The sequence below is a fragment of the Macrotis lagotis genome, chromosome 1, assembly GCF_037893015.1.
Source record: "Macrotis lagotis isolate mMagLag1 chromosome 1, bilby.v1.9.chrom.fasta, whole genome shotgun sequence".
NCBI lineage: Eukaryota > Metazoa > Chordata > Mammalia > Peramelemorphia > Peramelidae > Macrotis > Macrotis lagotis.
Genome location: NC_133658.1, coordinates 169,022,060 through 169,039,693, shown reverse-complemented (window position 1 = coordinate 169,039,693; position 17,634 = coordinate 169,022,060). Strand labels below are relative to the sequence as shown.

Below are 17,634 nucleotides of genomic sequence, written 5' to 3'. Positions count from 1 at the left end.
AAGGAACTGAGGCAGGCAAGTAAATGACTTGCCCAGGATCACAAAGACAGTAAATATCTGAGACCACTTCTTCCTGATTTATGGCCCAGCATACTATCCATTGTGCCACCTAGCTTCCTAGTGATGATGACCCTAGTGCAGTGTTTTTCTTATCATACCATACTCTCATTTATTAAGTACCTGTGCTGCGGGCTGGAAAGAATGAATAAGTCTATAGTGAAAATACTTTCTATTCAGTTAAGTTCACTTGGGGCTTGCTTCTCAAAATATAAAAAAAAAAGAATTTTGGAGTAAGAGCCAGAGAGGTGGAGTTCAGATCTCAGCTCTGCTTTCCTGCTACCTATGTGACCATGAGAAAGACCCTTCTGAGCCTAGTCTCAAGTATAAAATGAAAGATTTTTAGAATTGGACTAGAAGATTTCTAATGTCTCTCCCCAGTTCCAAATCTTGCATGGGTTAGTTTGTTAGATCTAGCCCCATGAGCACTGGTCACATCTCTAACCTAAAGCTGTCTTATAAATGCATGCTCTCAGTTACCTGAGCACTTAAGAAAGATGGATAAAGGAAAATACAGAATAAAGCATCATAACTCATATAAAAACAAATGTTTTTGTTTTTTGTCAATCACATCAATATTATAGTAAGCAAATTTTTAGAAACATTTTTTAAAAGCCTTTTTAGTTTTTGAAGATTTGGGTTTCATAATGCTAGTTGGTTATTAGTCTAAATAAAAAAGCATTTTTGTAGAGAATTCTTATTTTTAAAAAATCCTGAGAAGGGTATTATTGTTGATCTTTTTAAAATATATATCCTTTCTTTCCTATCCTTTACATTGTTTGGTTATTATTGGCCTTCTGCTGGATAAAGCTCTTGGTTACTCTCCAGATATAGCAGGAAAAAGCTAAAGAGAGGAAAAAAATCTTTCTGAGTAGCCTATTCCAGGCTATTGTACTATTTATAATCTTGAGGTAAAGTTACAAAGTGCAAACTTAAAGAATTTCCGGGTTGTAAGGAAATACAGAGGCTGTCTAACTCAAACTGTATCCAACTGAGACTCTCCTTCAAACATTCCCAAATGGTCAACCAGGTTCTGTTTAAAAATCTCTAACGAAAGGAAGCTCCTGACCTCCAGCAATGATCCATTCCACTTTTGGAGACTTCTAATTGTTAAGAAGTTTTCCCCTTATGAAAAGAAAAGTTTGGCCTCTTTGAGTTCCCTACAGATTATCCTGTGGTCAAGAAAAGTGAGTCTGTTCTTTTCCACATAAACTGCCCTTAAGCTACATGGAGACATCTGTCATTGTTCTCTCCTAAGTCTTTTTAGGAAGTTTAAATATCTTTATAAGATTAAATATCCAAGGTCAAATATTGCCTCTTCCTTCAATCCAACCTCATAGGAATGACAAATTTTTTTGAAATTTTGCAACTGATTGACTAGTCTCCTCACTAAAATGGAAAGGTTAAATTGACTTCACAATTAAGAATGCATTGTGACAATTTAAGTCAGTGAAATATTTGTCACTTCAGTGATATAATCTCACTCATTCATTCATTGTACCATTAGTACAATGTAAAAACCATAGTAGTGGGCTTTTTATTTGAGTTTCATGTTAATTCTAAATCATTTAGTAAAACTCATACTAATTTCCATTCCTGAGATTCTATTTCTGTCTGGATCAGGTATATATTGTGATAGGTAAGGGTGCTCCTATTGCATGCAGGAAATAGGATGTCCATCTCTCCAGTCCTAGCTGAATGCTGCAGATAACAAAGAATGAACTACTTGTGATGAAGGGAATATCACATACAACTCAATTGAACTTTTGGGGGGGGAGGCTCATATTATTGCTCTGCTTCCTACCACCTGTGCAGTCTTAAGCAAGTCACTTGTCCTCGCTAAAACCTCAGTTGTTTTATTTTGCATCTCCAAAATGAGAGAGTTAGATTAGAGGATATCTAAACTCCCTCAGCTTTAAATATTTTGACTTGAGAATCCTCTGAATAGAAGAGTTTAGTTGTCTGGATATACTTCTGATGTCAACCTTTTTTCTAAAATAAGATGACAACAAAATAGGTTGGATTAACAACTACAAATAAGAATTTGAAAACTGTTGGAAAAGCTAGCAGAAATTTTTATAGAATATTGGTTATTGTCTTTAAACATAAAAAGATTAAACTGAGTCATACTGCAAAGTTTAATGGCAATTCATGAGTTGTTAGATTAGCTTACATATTCTGAACCTTTGTTTCCTCATCTGTGAAATGGAGGTTTCACTGAATGATCTTTTAGTTCCTCTACATTGCTAAGATTTTTTTTCCTGTGGCCACAGTATCTGGTAAGAACCTTTTAGACTAAATAGACAAGGAAACATATATGATAAGATTTGGAGGGATGGTAATAGACTTAGCTTGGCATCACAGGTAAAAAAAAAAATATATATATATATATAAACATGTAAAGTAATGTTGAAATTCTCAATATTAGATTCACTGCCTTAGGCAACTGTAGACCTCTCAGGAACACATTCTTTTCTTGAAAAATGAATTTTCTTCTGAATTTCCATGTTTTTAACCCATGCCTTACCTTTAAGAGCACCTGTGGCCATACAGGCATAGAGTTTTCACCATGAGCATCATCTCAACTCCTCACTTTCATTCATTGTACATTTCTAGTCATTTTCTAGGTATGCCTTCACATCTCACATATATACTCTTCTCTTTATTCACTGTCATTAAGACCCTAATCACATTAGATCAGTGATCGTCAAACTTTTTTTTGATTGAATATCCTTATTAGTAAATTTTTTGAACACTTTCCCTTAATGAATTTACATTTATTTATAAATTATATACTTGTGCTATTAGGTTCATATATATTTAAGTTCATTAGATGTTCTTTCCCACTTCAAATCAGAACCTCTAACTGCATACAGCCCCACACCCCAAGAGTGACGAGTAGACATGAGGTAATCTGGGGGAAAAGGAAGGGTTGGAGGGGGGAAGAGGAACTTCCTTTTTTATCTAAATTTAACAAACATTCAACAAAAAAATGAATATTTCCACATACAAAGCTGAACCCAAAGAGAAAACTGTGAATTTTTTTCTATACCACTTACATTTTTTAAAAGTATGTAATAAATGCAGCATTACTTTAAAAACTCTTGCTTGTCTATTTTTTACTTCTGAAGTTTTCCTTCTGAATTTCCTTCTGAATTTCCTTCTGAATACAGTTTTCCTCTGCATAATTTTTTTAAATGTGAGAATATTCCTTTATCCTTTTCATATTTTTTGAGACATCACAATTATTACTCCTCTTATTTGTCCAATCACCCTCCCCAAAATTAACAAGAAACAAAAATAATTCCTTGTGGCAAATAAGTATAGTCATGGAAATCAAATACGCATAATGACTGTGTCCAAAAAAAATTGTATGCCTTCTTCCTCATTGAATTTCTTACTTCTTTGACATAAAGTAGGGAACTGCTTCATCATCGATCCTCTGGAATCATGCTTAGTCAGTTTTAAGTCTTTCAAAGTAGTTTCTCTTTATAATATTGTAATTATATAATTTGTTTTGGTTCTTCTCCATTTACTCTACATCAGTTCATAACTTCCAGAATTGTCTAAAGTCATGCCTTTTTTTCATTCTTTGTGATTTAATAATATTATATATTCATATACTTTGTGGGGGATAGGGGTTGTGGATTTCCCAGTGGATACTTGAGCAGCTGATATTGCAGGCATCCAAATGGCAGGTTTCAACTGTTCTGAAGGACTCATGGCCAAAATGGGGGTAATTAGGAGATTGTATTGGGAATGTGTTGGGAGACAGTGGGTGAATGCTAAGTGTAGTTGTATTGCTGTCAAACCCCACAGTTGGCCCTTGCAAAAAGAGTGAAAGCCAACCTCATCTTTCTAACTTTTGAATGTTTTAACAAATATTCTTTGGGAATCTTGCCATGACCTTGGGCTCTATTGCTTGCACTTTGGAGACAACCACTCTAGAGACTATGGCAATAACCTCCTAGTGGTCTGTTAGCTTCAAGTTTCTTCCTTTGCCAATCAATCCTCCATATGACTGTCAAAATAATCTTTAAAGCTCAATAAACTCCTGTGGCTACCTGGTACTATTAGAATCAAATACAGACTCCTCTCTTTGATATTTAGAGTCCTTCACTTCCTGGTCCTAACCTGTTTTTCCAGTCTTACTGCCCATTGCCCTTCTTTAATGGCCTGTATGGTCTAGTCATAATGATCTACTTAATGATGTTCACATGACATGCCATCATCCCTCAATGTTCTTTTGTACCAACTATTACCTATGCTGAGAATTCTCTTTCTTCTCATTTAAGTCTTTTTGGAATCTTTGGTTTCCTTTAGGAAACTTCAGGGTGGCAATTGCCAGCTTCTTTTTTTTTTTTTTGCAAGGCAATGGGATTAAATAACTTGCCCAAGATCACATAGCTAAGTAAATAATAAGTGTTTGAGGTCATATTTAAACTCAGGTCCTCCTGCCTCCAGAGCCAGTGCTCTATCCATTATGCCATATCTCTGCCCCAAATACCAGCTTCTTTACAAGACTTTTTTATCTCTAAGGTACTGGTATTTCTCCTCCCTCTCCCCCCCCCATGTGCAGGTTACTTTCTTTTTTGGTTTATACATGTTACGTACATGTATATGTACATATGTGTATATATATATGTTACGTACATGTGTGTGTATAAACCAACATGTTATGTTGGTTTATACATATCTTTCTGTGTAGTCTGTCTCCTCATTTAGAGGAGATCTCAGAGGGCAAGATTGATCACTTTTGTCTTTATATCTGTGATAATTGTGATTTTGGAAATATCTTGTTGGTATTGTAGTAATAAAGAGAAGACTCCAATATAACTCACAAGTTAATTAGCACTTAATTAGCACTTAATTCCCACTGTTCTGACCCATTCTGACCCTGGGTCAAGTAGTTATGACTGAAGTTCCTGATGGAATATTGCCCATGACTCTTGGTCAACTGCTTATTGCTCTTTCCATTACACCACACTGTCTCTTCTCTTCCATAGTATATTGTCAATGACTCCAAAGACTTGGAAATACCTATAAATGGACTGGTTCTTAAAGTGAGTCTTTGATATGACCTGGGGCAAGTCATTTAACCTAAGTCTTCAATTTTCTCCTCTTTAAAAAGAAAGGTTTGAGGGAGATGACTTCCAGGGTCCATTAGATCATGAGCTCCATGAGAGCATGGACTGTCTTTACTGTTCCCACTGCTTAGTATGGTGTCTGGCATAGAATGGGTACTTAATAAATATTTATTGACTTGATTAGGGTTTCTTCCACCTCTTAAACATACATCTTATGAAGTGCTCAAAGAGAGAGGCATATAACCCTTTCTCAGGTATATTGTAAGGGTAATTCTTGTATTTACATAATTGTTTGGAATAGGTGACCTCTAAAGTCTTCTCCTATTCAAAAAAGTCTGAAACTGTTAGTTCCTTTCCTGGTCTAGGCATGACCCAAGCCAGTCCCCTGGTACTTTGGATCTGATTTTAAAACAAAATGAGACCCTCCCAGGTTATCCAAAAACCAACATTTTTCCCCAATTAATTAATGAACTACTTTATTTTTTATGAATTTTGGTTTTTTTCACCATAAAAGGGAAAGAAATGCCCTCAGACTTAACATTTTATATCTAACTTACCTACTTTCTGAACATTTTAAATGAATAAAAATGTGTCTTATCTCATTAAAGCCCCTTAGTCTAGCTCTTGCCTGCTAAGTCCCAGGTCTTCAGGGTCTATGCATGTAAATCCCGGTGGACTTTGACATCCTTTTTTCATTTTCTCTGTAGATATCTGGGTATCTGGGAATAGCTAAATGATTCCAAGTCACATCTTCTAGCTGACTATCAACCTTTTACATAATGATAGTAATATTTATTTTGCTATAATAGAAATTGGAATAATGTTCCTACTATATATCTCCCCAATGGATTGATTTCCTTCATAAAAATAATGGATGCACTGGAAGTATTTAGTTAGAAAAAACTTTGTTATTGTGTATATCATACAGCTTTCTTTGATTTTATAGCATAATGTAGTGAAAGAAGCCTGGATTTGGAGTTAGGAGAGCTCTGAGTTTGAGTCCCATCTACTGGCAAATCATTTATCCTCTCTGGGCCTTAGTTTCTAAATCCATTAAATGGAGGTAATACATTTAATAACTGTCCCTTCAGCCATTTGTGAGAAGAATTAACTAGCACCCACTACATACAACACCAGGATGACAGAGATGCAGATGAAACAGGTCTTGCTTTCACCTTCTAGGGAGAGATAGCATGGACACAAAAAGCTTATACAAAATTAATATGAGGAGAAACAACATGTACAAAGTAAACTTATACAAAATAAATATAAGATAATTTTTAGGGGAAGGCACTATCTGTCAAAGAAAGGCCTCTTGCAGGAGATGATGTTTGAGTTGAGCTATAAAGGAAACTAGAAATTCCATGAGGTACAAATGAAGAAGGAATATGATATGAACAAGGAAGTCAGACTGTGTAAAGTTATGGAAAAGGGAAATGGGGTGATGCATGTGAGGAATGGGAGACAAAAAGACATTTTGGTTCAACTGAAAAGCGAAGTCAGGAAATTATCTGTGCCAATTTGCAGTATTAACTATCTCTTTTTAAAAAAATTTAAATGTTTTATTTATTTGTTTTTCCAACTACTTGCAAAGGTAGTTTTAACCAGTCATATTTTTGCAAGGTTTTGAGTTTTACAATTTTCCTCTCTTCCCCCCTCCCCTTGACAGAAAGCAATTTAATATAAGCTCTATATTTACAATCTTGCTAAACATAGATCCATATTGAACATGTTGTGAGAGCAGAATCAGATCCCGATGAAAGGAAAAAAAAAACATTAGAGAGGAAAAAAATGGCATAATACATGAGACAACTTTTAAAAATTGAAGATAATAATAAACTGGTTTTCATTTAATTTCCTTCTCTGGATACGAAAGGCATTTTCCATCACAATTCTTTTAAAATTACCTTTGATTATTGTATTGCTGAAATGAACAAATCCATCAGAGTTGATCATTACCCAATGTTGTTGCTACTGTGTATAATGTTCTGGTTCTGCTTGTCTCAGCATTAATTCGTGCAAGATTTTCCAGGCTTTTCTGAAATCCTGTGCCTTATGATTTCTTATAGAAAATAGTGTTCCATCCCATACATATACCACAATTTGTTCAGCCATTCTCCAATTGATGGACACCCCTCGATTTCCAGTTCTTTGTCATCACAAAAAAGAGCTGCTATGAATGTTTTCTACATGTGGGATTTTTACCCTTTTTCATAATCTTTTCAGGGTATAGACCCAGTAGTGGTATTGCTGGATCAGAGTATGCACATTTTTATTGCCCTTTGGGTAAAATTCCAAACTGCTCTCAGAAAGGTTGGATCAGTACACAATTATACTAATAATGCATTAGTGTCCTAGTTTTCCCATATCCACTCCAACAGCTATCATTTTCCTTTCTAGTCCTTGGCCAATCTGAGGTGTGAGGTGGTACCTCAGAGATGCTTTAATTTGTATTTCTTTAATCAATAATGATTTAAAACAATTTTTCATAAGATTATAGATAAATGTGATTTCTTCATCTGAGAATTCCATATCCTTTGACCATTTGTCAGTTAGGGGGTGACTTGAATATCTGTTTAAAAGATAAACATGTTTTAATGCTTAACATGTGCCTTCATATACATACATATATATATATAATATATATGAAATGTATGAATGATCTCATTTGTTAAGTACAAATATGCCCTGCTTTAGGAAAATTCAGTATTCCCAAATCTGAATTTATAAACTATGAAGTGGTGATTATTCAGCATGCAAAAATGAAGCCTTCAATCCAAGATTTCCATCAAATAGCTAAATTCCTTAGTGCATTTAAATCATATTTTCAAAGATTTTCAGGGTTGCCTCTCCTACAAAAACCAAGAGATAACTGGTTATCATTCCTCATGCACTGAGGAATTTAGGCTCCAGAGAAATTAGTGTCCAACTTTATTTAGTCACTATTAGAATTAGAACCAGAAAAACAGTTTTCCTTGATTCCAGTTTAGATTTCTGCCTAACTCATTTCAGCAGTAGAAGCCCTAAGGATCAGAGAGGTTAACTATAAAGATATTCCTAATCCCATTTGAATTTGTAAAGATCAAGGGCATTTGAATAATTTTATATTTGTTAAATTACATGGTTATGAAGTATTATAATTGAATGCCTGATCTGAAACTTAAACAACAGAAATCTAATATTTCATCATCATCATCATCATCATCATCATCATCATCATTATTGTTCTGTATAAAAACAATATTTTGGTATCTGTGATTTAAATATAAAAATATGAGATTATTATATATAGATTACTAAGTAAGCAATTTATACTTTCAATATATAATTCTTCATTTCTCCAGTGTTCAAGTGTGTGGATGACACAAGGCAATGTCAAGTGTGGTCTGGACTTTCTAGAACTTTTAAACAAGTAGGAGAATTAAAATCTATTTTAAAAACTTTTAAAATACAAGATGTAGTTTGTCTTGTGGTACATATAAACAGTAATGACAGTATGTATTCTAGATATTCAAAAGAAAAAACAACTACTTCTGATCAGAAAGCCTAGAAGAAAAGATGAGACTTTAATTGACCTTTAGAAGCTGGGTAGCAGATAGAACTAGAAATTGATAGAGATAAATAGATTTCTACATTTGGATGTGTGTGCATAGTTATCTCTTCCAAATTGCCAGAGTTAGGAGCATGGCATCTCTACCATCTGAAAAATCTGCATAAAATTTTGGCTTTCCCTTTGTACCACAGAAGAAATATGAATTTATTTTCTTTTCTTATATGGGGTGTTTACAGCACCTTATTGTAAAATTTGGGTTAAGTTTTTGGTCATAGGTTATCCATAGGTCATTGTTAAGTAAAAATAATTTTTCCATGTTGTCTGCTGACCTTCACATTATGCTGACCCTCAATATATTGAAACAACAACAGGTAAAGCTGTGAGATGGAAAGGATAACTATATATGCAAGCCTATATACAGTTATATGCATATATTTATATGTAGGCACATATACATAAATATATACATAAGTGTATATATGCATATGTAATGTAGAAATGTAGAAATGTGAAAAGAACATTTCAGGCATGAAAGTCACAAAGGTAGGAAAGCATAAGGAATCTTCAGGCAATGATAAGGTCTGTTTGTCAGACTTTAATCTAATGCAGGTATTATAATACCAGTTAAGAAATTTGAGGTTTGTGAACTTGTCTTTTAAACATTTTAATAAGTATTTCAAAGGGTTTCCTTTCTTGCTATGAATTTCATTTTATGCATTAAAAAATAGGCTACACAAGATTTCCAAAGGGGTCCTTGATGCCAAAAAAAATTTAGACCCCATGTTTACTAGAACAGATTGGCTTAAAAGGTGAATTGGCCACAGTTTGTGTTAGGGTCTTGGATGCCAATTTAAAGTGTTCAGATTTTATCCTTCAAGTAGACCATCATCAAAGGTTTTAGACTGAAGGAAGGGACACTGTCAGAGTTCTGTTTCAAAAAATTCATACTTTCACAATCAGTAGATATGATGTATTGGAGGAGTATGAGTTTGTTGGTAATAATTCAAGAATTAAGGCATGAGGAATAAGGCCTATTATACTAGGTTGACAAAGGAGAGAAGTAAATGAGGTGAGTGATGTAAATGAGGAATGGGGAACAGCATTTGACTTAACTCCCTCTGAGTATATAAGTGTCCCTGGTTTCAGATTCAGGGAATTCCTGACACCTTTCTTTTCCTATAAGGCAGAAGCCTGACTTTACTTGAATTATTACCCTCATTGTTGGAGACCTAGGCCACTTCAAATGAGCAAAGCATTGAAACACAGTGAAAAGTGGGGCTGTATTATGCTAGAGTCATTCTACATCCCTATCTTGTCCTTGGCCTCAGTTGGCAGCTGTCTGTTTCTGCCCACAGTCATTTAACAAGCATTTATTGATCACTCATTATTAACAGGCACTGTACCTTATAAGCTCTGGTAATGCAAAGAGAGGCAAAAATGTGTTTGACTTCAAGGTGTCACTTTCTAATGGGGGGACATATAAATAGTATATATATATATATATATATATATGTATATATATGTATATATATGTATATATAATGTATACCAAAACTAGAGGGAAAGTAAGGCTTCCTGAATATTGCCTTCATCATAATGCTGGGCTTTCAAGAAATAAAGAGGAAATGAAGAAAACAAAAAATGAAAGACTTGAGTAAAACAATATTTTCTGAACCGATTTTGTCATTGAGCACTTTGGGATTTGCAGTATATTGATAGAACCTATTAATGCTATATATGGGGCCCAGGGGTTTTTTCAGTAATTGGATAAGGAGACTGAGAGTAAGGACTGGGGAAATTTTGGTGCAAATGGAGCAGATTAGGTACCAAATTTGTAGTACATGTTAGGTATTTTGAGAGAAGAAAATATCATTAATATTCAAAAGTTCTCAAAGAATCCTATTGCTGTTTCTTGAAATTCTAGGGTTCTGCAGAACAAAGCTTATTTAAATGTGCTAAGTTAAAGGGTTATTTTCTAATGGTAGGGTTAATGTTGACATCTGGCCCCTATCAATTAAAGTTTTCTTCTGAACAAAATTTATTGGTTTATTCCAATTGTTCTTGTCCCAGTCTCTCATGAATGATTTATTTTGATAGTCAATAATAGGTTTAGAACAGATCATCCAGTCTAACTTACTCTTTACAAATGAGGAAATTAAAGTTGAGAGAGATTAGATATTTGCCATTTATATAGGGCATAAAAACGACTCTTCACACACTTCACTTTTTATCTCCTGGTCTGCCCATGGTTTCAGCTCCATGGAACAAGATGCCTCTGGATGATCCATCTTCACTCCCTTTTCCTATCTTCCTTGAGTGCTATCTCCCTCTTTAGATTGTAACCTAGATTGCCTAGGGACATACAACTAAGCTTGTTAACATATCTGAGACAGGATTTGAACTAAATAATTCTTTACTACTAGCCAGGACTCATTTAGCTGCCTAATTTGGGAGGCAGCTAAATTACTCATGTTCATCCAGTACATTGTTTCAAGTCTTGTTATAGTCTAATGAAAATATGAATTAGTATATAGAAAGTGTTTTCCCCCAAATGGATTGTGGGTTCTTAGGAGGGTCCTTAATTGTATTAGACAGTTCTGGACAAGCATTGGATGCTTAAGTGCTTAATAAATTTTAAACAAATTTCTAGTCTTGAATTTTAGTCTCATCTTCCTTTGATGAGGTGCTTTGAAAATCATAGTGTTCCAACATGACTAATATAGAAATATTTTACATGATTGCACATATATAACATATTTAAAATTATTTATTAGAGGAAGAAGAGGAAGGGAGTGAGAAAATTTGGAGCTCAAAATGTAAAAAGAGTTAAAAATTTTCTTTACATTCAATTGAAAAAATATTTAAAAGAAAAAATAAAGTCATAATGTCACTGTGTTAATTATTTTATAACATTTTCCTTCTAATAAGGAAAATTCTAGAGACTATTTCTTTATATTCCTTGTGAGGGTCTTTCAACTTCCCCTTTCTCCATCCAAGAATATGAAGCAAGTTACAGTTCACTTCATTGATCTTGTTACCAATATTACCCCTTCTCCCTCAGGGCCTTCTTTCTCCACTTCACAAAAGGGTCCAGAGGACTTTAGGGACTTCAGTGTTTCTTTGGAGTATCTGATGCATGACTGGAAAGAACTTCCAGATCCAAAGAAATCTCTCTCGTCACCCTGTTTCTCATCAATTCAATGAGAGCTGTTATTGACTCACTTCTTCAAGGATGAGTTATTTAATTGATATGTTTCCACTATCCCAAATTATAGGCTTTCTGTGCCATAGTAAATGGTTTTTTGCTCTAGCTGAAAAAAATTCTTCACCTGTTATTGCATTTTTATAAATTTTGACTACTCCTCAAAAGACCACCGCCCCTTGGTTTTCCTGGTTTATGTTAAGTATTAGCTAAAATTCACTTTCTGCAGTAGTGATATATAAGCTCAAATAAAAACAGGAGCCACTGAACTTATGGATCCTTATGGTCTGCATATTTATTGACTGAGAAAACCACACATTTCTGAATTTTTTTATATTAATACTTCAATACATTAAAATTAGATAAGACTACATTTTAATCTAGTTCAAACTGCACTCATGAATGTTGTTGTGGGCCACATGTCTGACATCTCTGTTCTAGAAGATGCCTTTCCCAATCCCCTTGATTCTAGTGCTTCCTTCTGTTGATTATCTCCAATTTATCCTGTACATTTATCCTGTACAAGGACTTGTCTATACATAATGGTTTGCACGTTGTCTCTTCCATTGGATCCTGAACTCACTGAGTGTAGGGACTGTCTTGTTTTTTTCTTTGTTAACTCCAGTGTCTGCTCATAATAAATATGCATTGACTCACTCAGGTGTAGAATGCCACTAGTCTGTGACTGGAAGTTCTTCCAATCTTGTAGCATTTGCTAGACTTTGTACATATTTTGCAAAACCTTCCAGATACAATGAGGTATTGGAGAAAAACTTCAACATATATATTTTAGTATGCAGAAGAATGTAATTAAAGTTGATAAATATTTAATGCTCTCTCCTGCCACAATATAGGATATAGAAAGTATAATACAAAGGATACTGGTCTAGAGATCAGAGATGTGACCTCATTTTCCAGCTCTGCCACTAACTGCTTTGTAGGACTTTGGGAAAATCACTTCAAAATAATCTATCAATCAGACAATAAGCACTTATTAAGTTCCAGTCATCTGTCAGCCACTCTGCTAAGTACTAGGGATACAAGGATAAAAATTAAACAGTCCCCACCCTCAAGGAGCTTACTTCTTATCTGGTAGAGGACATGTACAAATAATAAGTGTTTAAAAAATATATATATATATATATAATAAGAGAAGAATATACAAAATAAATAAGAAGGTATTGAGTAGTGGCTAAAGAGTAGACTAAGGAGTCACAAAAACCTGGGTTCAAGTCTCCAATCAACATACTTAGGATTCTAAGAGGAGTTGCATTCTAAGTTTATGGTAGCTAATTCTTAGCCAGTTCAAAAAATGTGGAGGGGGAGATGGAATGTCACTTAACATTCCCAAACAACATTCCTGTGTTCTCTACAGGAAGAGGATTAAACTTACAAAAATGGAAAGATAGGTTGGAACCAGGTTGTGAAGGGCTTTAAAAAACAAAGAAAGGATTTCTATATTTGTTTCTAACTACAAAAGGGAACCAGCGGAATTTATTGAGTGACCTGCTCAGACATGTACTTGAGGAAGATCGCTTTGGCAACTATATGAAGGATGGATTGCAGTGGGAAGAGACTTGAGGCAAGAAGTCCATGAGGAGGCTAACACAGCAAACTGTTCTGGGGAAGAAAGGACGAGGATCTGAACTTCAGTGGCATCCGGGAATGCAAAGCAGGGAATAGATGTGAGATATGGTAAAAAACAGAAATAGAAAAAATAGGATTTGCAACTGATTTAGTACATAATATAAGTTAGTGGGAATAGGGAGTCTATGGGTAGTGCCGAGGTTACTGGGTGAGTAGAAGGTAGAGATACCTTCCACAGAAGTAGGGTAGTTTAAAAGAGGAACAGATTGAAGGAAAGAAAATATATCCTATTTGGGGCATGTTGAATTGAAAAGTTGCTTTGCCTTCATTTTTTTCATTGGTAGGTAGGAGGACTGCACAAAAGATGACATCTAAAGCCCTTCAAAAGAATAAGCTCCTTGATCACAGAATCATGGGTTTAGACCTGGAAGGGATCATAGAATCATGTATTTTGAACTTGAAAGGACCTCAGAGAACATCTGGTTCAGCCTCATTTTTTTTTAACCAATGAGAGAGCTGAAGTCCAGAGAATTTAATGAGCTTTGGCATCATCAAATAAGTAGGAATTTGAATGCAGAACTGCTCTTAGTTTTCATAGTTTTATAGGATTATAGTTTTAATATTTTTAGGCTTATAATACAGAACTTCAGGGTCTTGTAAATATTTGATAATTACTACATTTGTTGAGTTTGATTGAACTGAATCAAATTTCATTCTCTAACTTAATATTTACCACCTAAGAAATTAAAATGTTTTAGTGTTATGTTTTTGACTTCAAGTTCTTTTGAAAGATTCTTGGGGATGATCACTGAACCCTGGACCAAATTTTGAGAACTACTGGCCAAGAACATAGAATAATGGGTGGGGTGCTAGTATGATAAGGCTGAAAATAAAGTTTGGAGCCAGATTATGAAGGGCCAATAATGTCCAATAAAGGCATGGACTTGCTTTCCTAAGTAATAAGGAGCCACTGAAGATGATTTGTATTATTTTTTAGAAAGCTAGACAAGATGTTAGAGTTCAGTTCAACTAACTCATTTTATAGGTGAAGAAGCTGAGACTTGGTGATGCAAAGGGATTTACTCAATTCCACATTACTAATAAATGAGAAAGACAAGATTCAACTTCAGGGTTTCTGAATCAAGGATTATAATACAGTATTTTTTTTCCACCTTGGCTTACAACTAATTGCTCAGAGAGGGAATTGAGAACTAAGTTGCATTAAAACTCTGAATCTGTGGTACCAAATAGCCTCTAAGGACTTTTTCTGCTCCATTTAAATGATGAATTTTATAACTTATATACACAATGGAGATTTTTAACCTTTTGACTTTACTGAATGTAGAAAATAGCTCCTTCCTTGCTGCCCCTAACCCTTTGCCATAATAATAATAATGTGTCAAGAGGTGACAGGTATGTAGAGCTTTAAAATTTGCAAAGCATCTTGCATATATTATGTCACTTGAGCCTCACAATGACTGTGTGTTATAAACTCTATAAATATTTTATGCATAAGGAAACTGAGACTAAGAGAACTTTAGTTACCTTATGCTTGATCATATGGTTTAGTGCAGAGGTAGGGTTTAAACCTAGATTTTTCTGCTTCCATCCAGTTCACTGTCCCTTACACCAGGCAGCCTCTTGTTCATGGAGGCAATGAATGAAAGCTTTGTGATGATGCTGTTTGCATTTTGAATGAATAGTACTTGAAGGATTTTTCTGTGATGTCTTTACCATACATGAAAGAGCTTTCTGCCCTTCCCTTGTCCTTGAAAATAAAGACAAGTAGAACCCCCAACAGAATGCTTGATTCTTGCTACTGAGACTCTCTGTTCTTTGTAAATTTTGTTCTGAAATGTTTCTATGTGGCTTGACCCATCTTCCCAGGACTTGTATTGGAACGTGGGGCAAAATAGTGCAGGAATAAATACTATGAAATGAATCATGTCTTGACTATAATTATGGGGCCCAAACCTAGGGTTTTTGATTGATCAGTTATGCTAGTGCAGACTTTATTTTCCTTCTTCAAGTTTAGCTTCACAGAGAGTAGAAAGAGGAAAGAAAGGCTCAGTCTTGATTTAGGAATAGATATAAGATCTGCCTCTCCATTTTCAGTAGGTCACATATTTGTAAAGGGAATTCTCAATGTCTTAAAAAGTGAGTTTAGTTCTTAGAGGGAAATTGGATTTAAAATTAAGGGAAGATCTTTGAGTTTATTGACTTTCATTTGGGTAATCTTTTGGGAGGAGTTTTGGGGCTATTTTTGGCTATATTTGTTATTCTTAAATATCTTTACATTCTCTTAGAAAAAATGTTGACTTTTTCTTTAACTTCTGTATTTTGAATTCAAAATCTGGCATTTTTAGGGCAAGAAATTCTATATCATATATTCTAAATTGTTTATTTTTATCGATCTTTCATTTTGTCATTGAGAACTTCAGCTTTTGCCCTAAATCCCATCCTTACTTATTTCTTCTTTTAACTTTTAAAAAATTTTCTTTGAATACATCCCGGTATTTTTTAAATCATTGTTACAGTATCAGTTCATAGAATCACAAACTTTAGGAACTGAATTTTAGAGATCATTTATTTCAACCTGTAAGGTGAAAGTATTTCCTTAAGTGAGATGGGAATGGTCACCAGTCCTGGATTCTGGAGGTCTTAGTCACGTACTAACTGTGTGACCCTGGGCAAGTCATTTAACCCTGACTGTCTCCAAAAAAGAAAAAGAGTGGGGTTGGAGGTCTATTATTGGCAACATGAATAAATGTATAGAGACTCAAGAGGACAGAAGATAATGAATGATACCATGTGGCTAGATTGTAGAATATGAAAAGTTAAAAAGAGTAAGATAAATCTCTAAAATTTAGATTACAGTTGCAGTATGTGGGGTGGGGGGTAACATCTGATCAAGATTACCTATCACATGTCTAACAAAATATTGGCCTTCAAAGTTGAATTGAAAAATTCATCCTTTGCTTGAAAATATCTAATGAGGAAGAGAATGTGTTAATTCCCGGTGTAGCCTTTCCATCTCTGAATACTTCTAATTTTGGGAAATTTTCCCCAACACTTTCCTTTTATCATCTTTTATTTATTTATTTTCTTTCCTTTTATTTTTTTAAAGCCTAAACTGAATTCTATAGCAACTACCTATTCCTTCTAATTCTGTCTTTGAGGACTGACCAGTACACAATTAAACCCTCTTCATGTGACAGCACTTAAGATATTTGAAGAGGATCTTCTTTTTCTGCCATGCTAAACATTCCTAGTTCCATGTACTCTAATCCTTCATCATTTCAGTCTCATACCACCTTCCAGAAGCTTGTCTATAAATATTCCTAAAATGTCTTTCTCAGAGATAGACAAGATACTGTAATTGTGATCTGACCAGGGCCAGTAGTATTATCATCTCTTTAATTAATCATTCAATAAAACAATAAAAATTTATTGAACCTTTATTAAACAGGCATGGTGCTAGAGATACAAATAAAAAAGAAAAAGAAAATACTCCTCACTTTCAAGGAGCTACAAAGGGCCATCTGAAGGATAAAGAATTTGTGAGCCTTAATCAAAGTTAAAAGATTCTTGTAGATAGAGGCTATGAGTCTAGAATTCTAGATATCTGAAACAACTAGGGGGAAAAACATGGAGATGGAAGGTGGAACAACATTATGTGATGTTCTTACTAAGTAGGTTGGCTACATGGGAGTAATATTTAAGAAGAATGGAAGAGATGAAGGGGTTATATTTGGTACAGGGGAAAAGAGAGCCAATGGAGACACCATAAGATGATAACATTGTTAGTCTTTAGGAAGATGATTTTGGTAATTGTGTGGGGGATGGATTGGAGTGAGGAGACACTTAAAGAAAAGTTTCAATTATCACTCTATTACAATAGTTTCAGGAAGAGGTGATGAGGACATAAAATAGAGTGATGGGAGAGAAGCAACCGATAAAAAAAAATGCGGGATTTAGTAACTGGATTCTTGGACCAAGAAAGACTAAAGGAATGACACCAAAGATGATTGGAAAGATGGTGGTTGCCTTGACAATAGTAGAGTACTTCAGAAGAAGTCTCAGGAGGGAAATATAATGTTTGGGGGGGGGTATAATTAGTTAAGGAGACCTACAGGATGCACAATTTG

At 34.6% G+C, this 17,634-nt stretch overlaps 1 protein-coding gene across 7 annotated transcripts in view; it reads left to right on the top strand.

Moving 5' to 3' along the window:
- RIN2 (Ras and Rab interactor 2) overlaps window positions 1-17,634 on the top strand; it is a 230,083-nt gene that overhangs the window by 5,888 nt on the left and 206,561 nt on the right. The gene's annotated exons all lie outside the window — the stretch shown is intronic.